This window comes from Crocuta crocuta, unplaced genomic scaffold (assembly GCF_008692635.1).
Source record: "Crocuta crocuta isolate KB4526 unplaced genomic scaffold, BGI_CrCroc_1.0 scaffold69-1, whole genome shotgun sequence".
Classification (NCBI taxonomy): domain Eukaryota; kingdom Metazoa; phylum Chordata; class Mammalia; order Carnivora; family Hyaenidae; genus Crocuta; species Crocuta crocuta.
The window spans coordinates 503,097-515,737 of record NW_027551577.1 but is presented as its reverse complement, the minus strand read 5'-3'; positions in this window follow the sequence as shown (position 1 = coordinate 515,737).

Sequence of the window (12,641 nt, the reverse complement as noted above, 5' to 3'; positions counted from 1 at the left end):
GGAGGAGGGAATCTCAAGTTGGAGAAGCAGTTTGGGGGCGCGCTGCCCTGCAAATGTCCCGGGTAGACTGCGGGCCGCCTCTTTTTGTGCAGGCCTCTCCACGGCCACCCGTCCAGAGCGGTTAACAGATGCCCAGCGAGAAAGCCTCCGGTCTTGCGAACTTGAGGCCTTCCCTTCTGTCCCTTGCTCCCGTCTCATTTGCTGAGCATCTGGTTCTAGGCCCTGTCCTCCTTGAGGGGGCAAAAACGAATAAAGTTTTTGATGTCAAGAAGCTTATCAGTTGCTTGTCCAGAATGCTCTCTCGTACTATAACGTCTTAACTTGTGCGGGATGCCTAGTTCTCCCTTCGGTGCAGAAGGCTCTCTCTTGTAGTCTGCAGTAAAATTTCGTGAGAGCGAGGGTCACTTCTGAGAAGGTTCAGAGCTTAAGGCAATGGATTCATGCCCAATGGCTCCTTGTCCCCTCAAACAGGAAGTGCTACAGCTCTCTAGGGACGTCAAAGAACATTTATTGACCCTTGAAAACCTCATTTCTTTGCCCGTCATCTAGATAAGTCAGGTTGTCTCGCTCAGCATTCTAAACTCAGACACAGAAGTGTCGCATGTGTCCTACTTCTAGATCATTCCAGAGTTCCAATCTGCCTTTTTTTTTGGTAACAGCTTTATTGAGATAGAATTTACATGAACACCATGCATTTCAAATATATAAATACAACAGTTTTCACTTTATTGACAGTTATACCACCGTCACCATAATCCAATTTTAAAACATTTTCATCGTCCCCAAAAGAAACCTCCTCCCCATTAGCATTCAGTCCCTGTAACCCTAGGAAACCACTAAGCCAGTTGTGTCTCTGCAGATTTACCTATTTTGGATATATCATATAAATGAAATCATACAGTAAGGTCTTTTGTGACAGGCTTCTCTCACTTAGCATAATGTTTTGAGGCTCATCTGTGTTGTAACATGTATTGATATTTCATTCTTTTCATGATAAATAATATTCCATTGTGTGGATATATCACATTATTTTATTCATCCATCGGTTCATGAATATTTGGGTTGTTTTCACTTTCTGACCATTAGGAATAATGCTGCTATGAACATTCACATCAAGATTTTGTGTGGATGTATTTTTTCATTTCTCTTGGGTATTATACTGAGGAGCAGAATTGCTGGATCATATGGTAACTCTATGTTTCACTTTTTAAGGTACTGCCATCCTGTTTCCAAAGTGGTGGGACCATTTTACATTCCTGTCAGCCATGTATAGAGGTTCCAATTTCTCCACATCCTTGTCAACACTTGTTATTGTATTTCTTATTTTAGCCATCCTGATGTGTGTGATCTCTCACTGTGGTTTTGAGTTACGTCTCCTTAACAGCTCATCATACAAGCATCTTCTCATGTGCTTATTGGCCACGTTGTACCCTCCTTGAAGAAAAGTCTATTAAAATCCTTTGCTCATTTTTAAATTGGGTTATTTATATTTTATTGTTGTTAATGTATAAGATTTATTGACTGTTCTTTATCAGGTATGTAATTAACAAATATTTTCTTCTATCCAGTAAGTTGTCTTTTTACTTTCTTCCTGGCATCATTTGAAGCAAAAGGGATTTTAATTTTGATGAAATACAATTTATCTATTTTTGGGGGGGGTCCTAATTTGGGGGGGACATCAGTCCTAATCCAGAGCTATAAAAATTTACTCCTAAATTTTCTCTTAAGAGTTTTATAGGCTTAGCTCTTACATTTAAGTCTGTGATTTATTTTGAGTTAAATTTTGCATATCATGTGGGGCACCCGGGTGGCTCTGTTGGTTGAGTATCTGACTCTTGATTTTGGCTCAGGTTATCATCCAAGGGACGTGGGATTGAGCCCCGTGTCTGGCTCTGTGCTGAGCATTGAGCCTGCTTAAGATTCTCTCTCTCTCTTCCTCCTCTCTCTTTCTAAAATAAAATTTAAAAATAATTGTGTATGGTGTAAGGTAGAGCCAGTCTGCTTTTGGTTGGCCAAATTCCCGTAATTAACAACACTGACCAAAGAGAATCCCAACACAGTAAACTCAGAACTGGTACAGGGCGCCTGGGTGGCTCAGTTGGCTAAGTGTTCAACTTTGGCTCAGGTCATGATCTCATGGTATGTGAGTTCGAGCCCCATGTCATGCTCTGTGCTGACAGCTCAGAGCCTGGGGCCTGCTTCAGATTCTGTGTCTCCCTCTCTATCTGACCCTTCCCTGCTCATGCTCTGTCTCTCTCAAAAATAAATCTTCAAGAAGAAGAAGAAGAAGGAGAACTGTTGCAACATTTTAGAGTTGATCTGAATACTTTCTAAACATTTTTGTAGATAAAAAAATTTTTTTGATTTTTGAAAGTGACCTATAACGTAAAGCCTAAAAATGTAAGAAGTTAAGCAATATAAATATTAGTATAAATCTGTTTTTTAAACTACTTGTCTTAATCCACTGGTGGTTATTAAATCAATTCAGTGGGTCATAACCAATATATTTTTTTAAAGTCCAATAAAACAGAACAGAACAAAACAGAAACTATCAGAATGTACTTCCTAAAGTAAAAAAAAGAATGTCGCTTCATAACTTTTGTGTTATGTATATGTGTGTTTGCGTGTACCAGGAACTGGCGTAAAATGTGTTTCTTACTGTTGGCCATATTTTTTAAAGTTAGAAAAACACTGTGTAAGCTACAATTGCAGAATTCTCTCATTCCACAAACCTTTATTGAGTGCTTATTGTATGCCAGGCCCCCTGCTAAGTGCTGGGAATGCAATAATCAATGGCACGTGGTCTCCATCCTACAACCGCACGCTTACGCAGTCCTATTCATACTTCGTTTCTAGAGATAAAAGTTGTACCTTGGTTCCATTTTCCCCAACCACAGAGGCGCCTCCCAACTGCCGATGTTTGGTCCTGTGGCACTTACTTTTTTTTGCAATTAGTGCTTAGCTGTTTACCTCATTAGAGACTTGCAAACACATTTGCTTTTTTTTCAACTAGGGGAACTTTGTTCCCAGGTTCATAATTGCACACTATGTTTATTATATTGGGAAGAAAGTATAGATTTAGTAGTGGGAGTTGGCCACAGCTGAATTGATTTCCATTTTCTGCCAATTAAGACTAGTTCTAGTAAGAGAATTCAGGTATTTTTAAATACTGTTATATTACTTCCTAAGGGAGAAATATCAAATAATGACACCATTTTTACTTTTCGAGGGTTTGGGAAAACAGAGTGTTGGCAGTAACAGTGGTATTTGACCACTTTGCAGTTTGGGTTTGGGAAAATTAATGGGCTGTGTTTCCAGTCATCCAGTCGAGTCACCTCTTTATGGCACCTGTGTACAATCACGGCTCTGACACTTGCTCCTTCACTTTATCGGACCCACCGTTTGTCAGTATCTAAACACCATACATTCCCAGGAGATTTAGAAGATCTTAATTTAAAATTTAAAAAATTATAACCAGTTCAACATGTCAGGCAGGTTAAACACACACACACACACACAAACGCGCACACACACACACATACACGCACACCACTTCCACAAATACACCCAATTTTGAATGACTCTATTACATTCCCATGCATGATTTTTAGATCTTCTTATAACATTTTACCTGCAACCTCCCAATTTTACTTTGAATTTGATGAAGTTCCTTTTCTCTTCCTCTCCCTAATTCTGTCACCTGTTATCTTGCCCCTCACTAAATGACTTGCCCGTTTGTTAAAAGATCTTAAGTACCAAAGCCAGACTTGTAGCCTGTTTCTTCTTTTTAAAAAAAATTTTTTAATGTTTTATATATTTCTGAGAGAGAGAGAGAGAGAGAGAGCAGGGGAAGGTCAGAGAGAGAGGGAGACATAGAATCTGAAACAGGCTCCAGGCTCTGAGCTGGCAGTCAGCACAGAGCCGGACACGTGGCTCGAACCCACGAACCGTGAGATCATGACCTGAGCTGAAATCCGATGCTTAACTGACTGAGCCACCCAGGTGCCCCTGTAGCCTATTTCTTCTGACATCCAACTGATTGATCTTTTCATTATGCCTCTCTGTGTAAGTCAGCTTTCTTTTTCTGAGTGGTTGCCTATAAATAAGAAAAAATCTGGAACATTTTAATGCAAGTGTTAACCTTGATTATAAACAAATAACTAGGTTACAATATATACAGCTATGTTTTGATTCAAATTTAAAAACATAAGAAAATATAACCAAATCAGTATTTTACTTTTACTTCGTACCCCAAACCTAGAGCTTTTTTTTAAAAAAGGTAATTTGGAAGGGGGTGCCTGGGTGGCTCGGTCGGTTAAGCATCTGACCTCGGTTCAGGTCACAATCTTACAGTCCGTGAGTTCAAGCTCCACATCAGGCTCTGTGCTGACAGTTCAGAGCCTGGAGCCTTCTTCAGATTCTGTGTCTCCCTCTCTCTCCTCCTCTTCCCCGCTCACACTCTGTGTATCTCTTTCACAAAAATAAATAAACTTTAAAAACATTAAAAAAAAAGGGGGGGCACCTGGGTGGCTCAGTCAGTGAAGCGTCCGACTTCGGCTCAGGTCATGATCTCACAGTTTGTGGGTTTGAGTCCTGCATCAGGCTCTGTGCTGACAGCTCAGAGCCTGGAGCCTGCTTTGGATTCTGTGTCTCCCTCTCTCTCTGACCCTCCCCTGCTTACGCTATCTCTCTCTCTCAGAAATAAATAAATCATTAAAAAATTTTTTTAAATAAATAAAAACATTTTAAAAAGAAGAATTGAAAGAACTATTTTTAAGGCCATTTCTTCAAGAGTACTGTTTTCTTTTCTATTGAATGAAATAACTCCCTATTTTTTTTTTACTCATTTGTTTTTGAAAATATCTTATTTTATTTTTTATAAACATCTATGAAGTTAATGATGACATTTAATTCCAAGGAAATTTCTTTCGGTAATTTCAATAGTTTTGGTTAGACTACTTAAATTTTATTTATTTAAAAATTTTTTAAACATTTATTTATTATTGAGAAATAGACAGAGACAGAGCATGAACATGGCAGGGTCAGAGAGAGGGAGACACAGAATCCGAGGCAGGCTCCCAGGCTCTGAGCTGTCAGCACAGAGCCTGATGCGGGGCTCAAGCCCACAAACTGTGAGATCATGACCTGAGCCAAGTCAGACGTTCAACCGACTGAGCCACCCAGGAGCCCCATAGGCTACTTAAATTTTAAAGTTTTTAATGATTTGAAAACATTTTTTAAAGGTTCAAAAATACTTTGATTTTCAGAGAAAAGATAGCTTTTTACCCTGCTTCACCAGATTTTCTCTACTTTTCCCCTAAAAATTGACCTACTTTGCGTATCAGATTGGCCTCTAAACATCAGGAGGTAGGAAGCAGAGTGAGTAGACGTTAGGAAGAAGGAGAACTCCTAATCACCCTGGAACGGCAGAGCTTGCAGAATGGGAGAGTTGTCCTACTTTTCACTAGTCTTTTCCTTTCGAGAGTCTTAAGTAAGCGGTGGTAGAATGGAAAGAGCCCAGACCCTTATCTCTGCCCATTGTGACCTTGAGCAGGGACTCACTCTCCCTGAAGCTTGGTCTCCTCATCCATAAAATGAAAATATATACTCCCATAATCTCACCAGTAAGATGACTTGAGAAAATGCCTATTCAGGCTCCTAGTAGGAACTCAGTAAGTGTCGTTTATCAACTGGGTGAAAGCACTGAGAATGTTTTTCTTTTTTTAATTAATTAATTTTATTATTTCTTTTTCATTTTTTTAATTTTGATTTTTGAGAGAGAGGGAGAGTGTGAGCGGGAGAGGGGCAGAGAGAGAGAAAGAGAGAGAGGATCAAAAGCAGGCTCTGTGCTGACAGGAGAGAGCCCAGTGTTGGGCTCGAACTCACAAACCGTGAGATCATGACCTGATCTGAAGCTGGACGCTTAACTGAGCCTCCCAGGCACCCCTGAGAAGGTTCTTTCTGATAGTCACTCATTAATATACTAAAGCACAGTTTGGATGCTAAGTTGCATTTTTAACATTTTTGGGAAATACTTTTTGAAGTACTTTTTCATATATATATCATAGTCATCAGTCCGCATCGACACTCTGCTACCTTCCTTTCTTGCATGTAACAAATCACTGGTATAATGAATAGATTTTTTTTTTTAATGTTTCTTCTTGACAGAGAGTGTGTGATTAGGGGAGGGGCAGAGAGAGAGGGAGACACAGAATCTGAAGCAGCCTCCAGGCTCTGAGGCGTCAGGACAGAACCCACCGCGGGGCTCGAACTCACGAACTGTGAGCCGAAGTTGGACACTTAACCGACTTAACCGACTAAGCCACCCAAGTGCCCCCTGAGTAGATTTTGAAAGAGCTATAAACCCCAGATTTCTGTATGAGAATGGTTTTCCCATGACACCTGTGTGATTTTATAGTTTGTAGGCTTTGTCATATAAGGCTAAAAAAGCAAACACTTGTTATGTTATTATGGAAAGCGTTAGACATATACAAAAGTGGACAGAATAGGAAATGGACTCCCTTGTACTCATAATCCGGTGTCAGTTTATGGTAGATCTTGTTTCACCTGTACCCTCACTCACCTCCCTCTACTTTACATAATCCTATAGCAAATCCACAAAACACATTTCACCATAAAACTTTCAAACTGTTTTGAAATATTGTTCTTAAGTCTTCTACTTAAAAGTTGATTCAGGGGTACCTGAGTGGCTCAGTCAGTTAAGCCTCCAACTTGATTTTGGCTCAGGTCATGATCTTGAGATGAATCCCAAGTCAGGCTCTGAGGTAGGCGTGGAGCTTTGGGTTCTCTCCCTCTCTCTCTGCCCCACCCCTGCTTCTTCCTGTGTGCATGCACTCTCTCTCTCTTGCTCTCTCGCTCTCTCTCTCTCTCTCAAAATAAATAAATAAATAGGGGTACCTGGGTGTCTCCGTTGATTAAGTGTCCAATTCTTGGTTTTGGTCAGGTCATGATCTCCTGGTTTCGTGAGTATGAGCCCCACATCGGGCTCTGCACTGGCAGCATGGAGCCCGCTTGGGATTCTCTCTTCCTGTCTCGCCCCTCTCCCACGCATGCTGTTGCTCTCTCTCAAATAAATAAATAAATAAAAACTGGTTCAAGTTATTTACTCTGGGAGATTTGGGATTATCAGAAAAGTTTCTCTACTGAAATTCTTTCAGCTCTATTATCAGTGAATTATAAACATGTTTCTTGCTGAGAGCACCATTGCCTGCATGCTTCAGAGTTCTAGAGTTCCCAAGGGCATAAATATGTTCAGGCTGAGAAACGGGCAAGGAACATGGACCTGGGGAAAGGCAGTTATGGTAGTTTCAGTTGCTAACAACAACAACAACAACAACAACAACAACAACAGCACCATCGAATGAAAACAGAAAAGCAAAGCAACCCTTGTGTACCTGTGCCAAGAACAGATTTCAACAGATATTGCTTCCCTAAGCTTTGGGGTCGCTGGGTGGGGCCTAGGTCAGCAGAGGCCTGGGGGGTGGTCACGTTGAGCCACTGGCAGCCCTCTTTGCGTTCTTCTACCCCTTGTGTGAGCTGTACAGAGGAGTGTTGTGTGCTCAGATTAGAAACGGCAAAGACCTTAATCTTCCCTTGTGGAAGACATCACTGGGAGTAATTATGCTCCTCTGTGCGTCTGTTTGATCCTGTGCACATAGTTCAGTCTTCTGGTCCTATACATATTTCCGTATAGCTTGTTGGTGAAATGTCTGTCTTCTTGTACTAAGATGTACGTGCCTTGACACAAAAGCCATGGTTTATTGACTTTTTATTTTTTTATGCCGAGGACCTACTGGACTGAATGCCTGAAATCAAGCAAGTGGGCTACACATGTCTGTCGAATGATTGATTGCTGGCTGTTTAATTTGCAAAACCATGCCTACTAGTCAGTAAATAATGCAAATGTCACCTCCTCAAGGTTCTTTTCATCACTGCAATTCTTTATTCTCTTAAACAGTTGTATTTTTCTTCATATCACCCAAAATTATGTTTTTAAACTTGTGTTTATTGGTTGTCTCCCTGCGCTAGAATGTAAACTCCATGAAGGCAGGGATTTTTTTAAAGACTTTATTATTTTATTTTATTATTATTTAAAAAAAATTTTTTTTAATGTTTTATTTATTTCCGAGAGAGAGAGACAGAGTAAGCAGGGAGGGTCAGAGAGAGAGGGAGACACAGAATCTGAAGCAGCTCCAGGCTCTGAGCTGGCTGTCAGCACAGAGCCCGACACAGGGCTCAAACCCACAAACCATGAGATCATGACCTGAGCTGAAGTCAGATGCCCAACTGACTGAGCCACCCGGGCACCCCAAAGACTTTATTATTTTAGAGCAGCTTTAGATTCACAGCAAACTTAAGAGGAAGATATGGAGATTTGTCCCTAAGGTAGGAATTATTTATTCACTGTTGTAGCCCTAGCTTATATTATGCTTAACGTGACAAATGGTAGGCACTCCATAAATCTTTATTATTGTTAACAGTAATCATGTCATAGATTCAATCACCTTTAGAGGTTGTCTTTTTGTAATTTATGCCTACAAAATAGGTTAATATGTAAATCCCCGGGCTCTGGCTACTGATTTGAGTTTGTCATAGGCAGCTACCTGCCTTACTGGTTTTGTGAACATAATTTTGTTTTGAACTTTTGAACTCATGTGGCACCCTTGCTTTTGATACACTGAACAGCTACTATTGATACACAATTTCTGTTCTGAACAGAGCTTCCGGACTGACCTGGAAGTTTGAGCCTGGGACTCCAGATCTCTGTGCTTCCTTATTATTTTAGATATTCTCTTCCCACTGTGATTTTTCAGTAATGTAATTGCCCTTGTCCCCTTTTACATAAGAGGTTCTCCGGCACCTACATGCCTATTTCTTAACCTCCTGGCACCTAAAGGAACATTTTTCATACATCTAAGACATGACATTTGGGGGTGACACCTTTCTAGGGGCGACAGTCTGGCACAGGGTAGACTTTCTGTTTTGCATTGCAAACAAATGCATTTTAAATATTTGAGTAACCTGGTTATGAATTGCATTTACAGTTGACTTTTAACAATGTGCTGGTTAGAGGCCCCCCGTGCACTTGAAAATCTGCTTATAACAGTGACCCCCTTACTAATAGCTTACTGTTGACCCGCAGCCTTACCAGTAACATAAACAGTCAATGAACACATATTTTGTATGTTTGATGTATCATACACTGTATTCTTACAATAAAATAACCTAGAGAAAAGAAAATGTTGTTAAGAAAATCATAAGGAAGGGTGCCTGGGTGTCTCAGTCGGTTAAACATCCGACTTTGACTCGGGTCATGATCTCATGGTTCATGGAATCAAGCCCCACGTAGGGCTCTCACTGACAGTGCAGAGCCTGGAGCCTGCTTCGGAATCTGTCTCCCTCTCTCTCTCTGTGCCCCTCCCCCACTTACTTGCATATGTGCTCTCTCTCTCTTTCAAAGTAAATAAAAAAACTTAAAAAAACAGAACATCATAAGGAAGAGAAAATATGGTAACTATACTGTATTGATCAAAGAAAAATCTGTGTGCATAGTTTAAGGGGTTAACTGTATATGTTTAGAAAGGTTAACTGTATATGCTTAGAAACTTTTGTACACTCTTGGGAAGAGATTGGGGAGGGAGTGAAGGGGATGAGTGTGCTTTAAGTAATACTTTATTGACATTTATATCTTTGTAGCGTCTCTTCCTACCCCTATAACATGGATATATGGATATTTTTTCCTCCTCAAAGTATTTTTCTTTTTTAAACCTCCTGTAACTATCCCATTATTCTCTCAGTAAAACTTCAGTAATTCACTCTAATCCTCCACTGTAGCCAGATGTTCAAAAAACATATTTTTAATCTATCGCACGCTGAAAGCATGTAATGTCATATGAAACAGATAAAACAAACATTTACAAACCATAAGATCAGTAACAATTACAATATATGGGCAAATTCAACCCCACCACAGGATGAAAAGATATTTACATCTAAATGGAAAAATAAAAACAAAATAGTAAAGAAAAATACATCGCAGCCTTGGTCTTTTTGTAAATAATGATTGTTTTTCCTTTTCTTTCTACTTATTTTTTTAAATGTTTATTTATTTTTGAGAGAGAGAAATAGCGAGTAGAGGAGGGGCAAAGAGAGAGGGGGACAGAAGATCCCAAGCGGTCTCTGCACTGACAGCAGAGAGCCAGACATAGGGCTCAATTTCACAAACCGTGAGATCATGACCTGAGCTGAAGTTAAACGCTTAACTGACTGAGCCACCCAGGTGCTCCTCTTTCTAATTATTTAAACATTAAGGGAGTCATATAAGCTTCTTGTAAAAAAAGTCAAGCCACTTGAATACTAATGTTCATAATAGTGTTATTCATAGGAGGCCAAAAAAGTGGAAACCATCCAAGTGTCCACCAACTGATGAATAAACAGAATGTGTAGTATATATGGTGAAACATTATTCAGCAGTAAAAATGAATGAAGCACTGATACATGTTATACCATATATGAGCCTCAAAAAAGTTATACTGTATAATTCCATTTATACGAAATGTTCAGAATAGGCAAATCCATACTGACACAAGGTAGAGTAGATGGGAGAGGAAAAAATAAAGAATAATCTTTAATGGGTACCGTTTCCTTTTGTGGGTGACAAAATGTTCTAGAATGAGACAATGGAGACAGTTGCATGACTTTATCAAATATACTAAAATCCACTAACTTGTTTGTATAAAAGCCTGAATTTTATGAAATGTGAATATGTCCATTTTTAAAACGTTGAGAAAAAAATATTTATATCCTCCTTTGCTGAATAAGAACTCCTGTGTGTTTTTACTTTTCCTTTCTTCACCCACCTACCTTGTAATGTCATTCTGTTATTCCAGGGCTACAGCTCAAAGAGGCCAGCCAAGTGGACAAAGAGGGTGTAAAACCCTAGCCATATGCTCTTTCTACTGGAAAGAAGGGCTGACTTTTTCTAATCCACACAGAAGTGCGTTAGGAACTAGGAGTGGCTTTAATCATTTTAATGGGCTTTTGGGGTAGTGAAGATTGGTAAATATGTGTACTTAGTCTACTATCTTGAATTAAAAGTCAAGCGCTTCATTTTACTATAATCCTATAATGGGTTATTTTCCAGAATGGAACACCCTTTGGCCCTCTCTTTACAAGTTGGGTTGAAAATTATCTGATTATCTCAAAAAGCACATTTCTAGTTTGAATGTGTGTGATACAGTTAGTTCCTTTAAATTTGCTTTTTTTGTTGTTGTTGTTTAAAAAAGATTCAGTGTATTGTTCAACTTTACATTATGATCCTCCAATAGTTTTTATATCTCACTAAAGTACCACCACTACCAAGGGGATTTCCTGAAACTTACTTGTTCTAACAATGCAACTTTTCTGACAGCATTCTTATACATTTCAAAAGAGCTCAAGTAACAGTATTCTTTACACTAAATTTAATCAGTGAGTCAACACACATTTCTTGAATTACTATTATGTTGAAAATCACACTGTATTCCAAACAGGAAGAATCCCTAAATCATGGTACTTTATATACAAAGGGCTTATATGCCTGGTGCATAGTAGGTACTCAACAAATATTTGGAAATGAATCAAGAGCAAACACAATTGATCAAGAGCAATTAATAGGCATAGATTTAGTAGGTCCTTCCATCTTCAGAGAAAGAAGGGAAACTATCTGATGTAAAAAATGTGATATAATTAATGACTACTTCTAAGAGAAATCCCAGAATTCTGGCAAATTAACAATTGTTTTAATGTTAAGTATTTGCAGTGTTTTAAGCTGCAGATTTTCTCCAGTGATTTGTGTGTGTGTGTGTGTGTGTGTGTGTGTGTGTGTGTGGTTATGTTTTCAGTTTGTTTATTTGTTTATGAAGGAAGTATTTACTGCTAACTTTCAGGATTACTCAAAAGTGTTTCCACATACGAATCAATAACCACTTGTTTCAAATCTGGCTGCAAATCAAACACTTAGTGTTTTGTGTTTGGTTTTGTCTATTTGTTTCTAATCCTAGAAAGGTGGAATCCGGGATTCCTAGAGTAATTAGAACCACATGGTTGAACTTGTGAATATAGATTTAAGACATATCCCAGGTGATATTTTAAGATTTATTTGTACTACTCAAATTTTACATAAACCTATTTTTCTTATAAAAAATGGAAAATTTCAAATATGCAAAATTCTCATCCTGGTTCCCAGTCTTGCAGAAGCACTTCTTACATGCAGCTGAAAGTTGTATTAGAACTCAAACTGTAAGGCCAGATTTTTAATGTTGTTCTCTATCACGTGAATTAGAGAGTCTAAGTCCTAATAAAGAGAGGGAAGAAATGCTTTTTCAAGTATTTAAGGGCCATCATTTAGGATGATATCTTACCAAAGGAATCTCTTCCTTCTCACGGAATAAAAAAAGCTGTAATTCCAATTACTCTTAGTAAGAAATGTGAGCCATGGAAATAGTAAACATATTCAGTATGTGGAGAAAACAGTTGGTATTCAGTAAACACCAAGTAATTTATTGGCTTGGCAAGGCTCCCTTGAACTCTAGTGTACAGTTAACTCTTACTTATGTAGGACTAGATTCACTATTTGTGAA